Raw genomic sequence first — 3,123 nt, forward strand, 5'->3', positions numbered from 1 at the left:
TGGGTCAACTAGTCCTACAGTAAGAAAAAGGAAAATGTGTTACTAATCAGACAGCTCGGGCAAGCCAAAGAGAACAGGTCGGGCAAATATGGATACAACTTGAACTAAAAGCATGAAGATGGTAGACGTTAGATATAATAGCGAAAGAAAACCCCAAGGACTCACACCAAAGGTCTAGGAGCATCCTTTGGAGGCAGTAAGGCAAGAATACAAAAGGCGGAAACACCATGTAGCATTACAAAATCAAAATTGACAGTACAAAATCCAAAAACCCTAGCACCATTACACAAAAAGACACAAAGAAGATCAAATCCTACTCTGGTAAAAGACGATCCATACAAAGCAGTAGAAAAAACCATCATACCACGCAGAAATCATAAAAAAAGGCGCAAACTTTTTCAGGGAGCAACATATCATTATTCAAGTACAACAAAAAAAATTCAGCAAATCAAAGCCAAAACATACATCAAAAACCACGATCAGACATAAAAGATTCAAACTTTCCAGCATAAATCTAAGAAAAAGTCAAAACCTTTTCAACACAGAAAAGGATGGTGATGACAAGTCATCATATACCCATTTTTCAAGCTAATTTCATTTGTTTTATTAGTCTTTATGCAATTTCTTGCATCCTAAGTAAGTGATTTGGAATGAAAATGCATAACTTCTTTAAATCAAGCAACTACCATTAAATTGATGCTAACTCATGAGGTTTAAGCTAAATTTAATTGATTTTTAATTGATTTATAAGCCTTGTGAATTTAGTGATACTTTGAGTGGTTGTTTTAGTTTATTGTAGGTGAAGAAAAGAAGAAAAGAGGAAGCGTGGCTTAAGAAAGCGTGGCCCAAGAGAGAAGAAGTGTGGCGCATAAAAGGAGGAAGCAAGCATTGCCCTCCACAAGGGCACACTGCCCTTTAGGAGGGCAACATAAGGAAACAGGCCTTGAGAGGCAACACTGCCCTGCCCACAACAAGGGCAGAGCACAAATTGGTGCCATGGATCAAGGAGAGCAAAAACACTGCCCTGCCCTCCTCAAGGGCAATATCGGGCTCACTAAAGGAAGAAATTCTAAGAAAAAGCTCACCAATGCTTGCTACAAGGATCGAACACGGCACCATGAGGAAACAAGAAACTAGGCATTAGTTTGGTGCCAAGAAAACCAAGAAAAAGAGTAGCATGTGCATTGCCCAAGTTTCGAACTTGGGACTTCACTTTTGGAAACACTGCCCTGCCCTCCGCGAGGGTAGGGCAGCATTTTGTGGTGCACAGCCAGCGCACTAGATTGGCACGCACCAAGGGGGTCTCGGCAGCATCAACACGCACGGGCAGCAGAATCTGGCGCACCAAAAAACTCTGCCCTGCCCTCCACAAGGGCAGGGCAGCATCCTGTAGCACCAACACGCACGCACCAAGGATGCACGCACCATTTTCTGCCCTGCCCTCCACAAGGGCAGGGCAGCCTCATGGAAGCAAATTTTCTTGGGCTAAAAATTGAATTAAAAATCCAATTTAACTCAATTCTTCACCAAATCAAAAGCCCATCCAAATCCCAAGATCCAAGAATAGAAAGTGTATAAATAGGAGATAGTTTGATGTAATTAGGACGGACCTTTTCCTTTACTTTTGAACTTTGATCTTTCTTTTGAGCTTTGAATCTTTACTTTTATTTTTGAACTTTTTTTGAACTTTCTCTTGGTGACTTCACTAAATTTCAAAGAATTGGGGAGGAGAATTGATCTCTCTTCTTCCTCGTTCTTGCTTGAGCATTTTTACTTTTCTTGTTTGAGTTTTGGGTGTGAAGAATTGAGGAAATTCTGTCTCAATCTCCATTCAAAATCTCTTTAATTCCTCTTCTGCATAATTGAGTTTAATTACAATTCCTTTACTGCTTCTCCTTCAATTTCTTGTTAATTGCTTTGTGAACTTGGATCTGGGAAGGCAATTGAGATCTAGACTTTGCTATCTAGTCTCTTGAGTCCTGAGATCCCATTTTCCTTTTTGGTTCTTCTGTGAACCTCTGCTGCAAGTTAATTTCCATTTCTGTTTGGATTCTAGTTATTTCTAATTCAACTTCTGCTTTATTAATTGTTGCAATTTAATTTCCCTTGCTAAAATTCTGAATCCCCAATCCTCAAATCCCTTTCCATTCAAGCAATTTATATTTCTTGCACTTTAAGTTACTGCAATTTACATTTCTTGCACTTTAAGTTTCAGTCATTAGATTGACAATGATTAAGTAAGGTGGTGGTCTAGATTAAGCATTTTTTTTCTTTTTAACTAAGCACATTAACTTTTTGCACATTGTGTCACCTAACCCTCTAACCACATTCTAGCATTAGAATGTCCATGTTTCATTTGGTTTGTTTGTGATTCTTGCAAATCATGGAGGCTGAGGTGCGTGAAGAGGGAGTGAGCAACAATACCCAGCCTGCAAGAAAGGTGTTGGCCTCTTACACTATCCCCAATGCAAGAAACTGCGGGAGTAGCATTCTCACTCCCAACGTTCATGCAAATAATTTTGAGTTGAAGCCTCAACTTATCACTCTGGTGTAGAACAATTGCTCCTATGGAGGAAGTCCTCTTGAAGATCCAAAGTTGCTCCTATGGAGGAAGTCCACTTGAAGATCCAAACCAACACTTATCCATCTTCCTCAAGATTTGTGAAACTGTCAAAACAAGTGGTGTGCATCCTGACATCTACAAGCTACTGCTGTTTCCATTCTCTCTGAAGGATAAGGCCACTCAATGGCTAGAGACATTTCCCAAAGAAAGCATCAATAATTGGGAAGACTTAGTGAGCAAATTCCTAGCCAAGTTCTATCCTCCCCAAAGGATTATCAAGCTGAAAACAGAGGTGCAAACATTCATTCAAATGGATAGAGAGTCGCTGTCTGATGCCTGGGAGAGATACAAGGCCTTAATCAGGAAATGTCCCCCAGAAATGTTTAGCGAGTGGGATAGACTCCAAAACTTCTATGAAGGGTTGACCCAGAAAGCTCAAGAAGCATTAGATCATTCAGCAGGAGGCTCATACAGCTAATGAAGATAGCAGAGGAAGCCTAAAACCTCATAGAGATGGTGGCAAACAACCAATACTTCTTTGCTCATCAAAGACAACGCCA

The sequence above is a fragment of the Arachis duranensis genome, chromosome 10 (assembly GCF_000817695.3).
Source record: "Arachis duranensis cultivar V14167 chromosome 10, aradu.V14167.gnm2.J7QH, whole genome shotgun sequence".
NCBI classification, from domain to species: Eukaryota; Viridiplantae; Streptophyta; class Magnoliopsida; order Fabales; family Fabaceae; genus Arachis; species Arachis duranensis.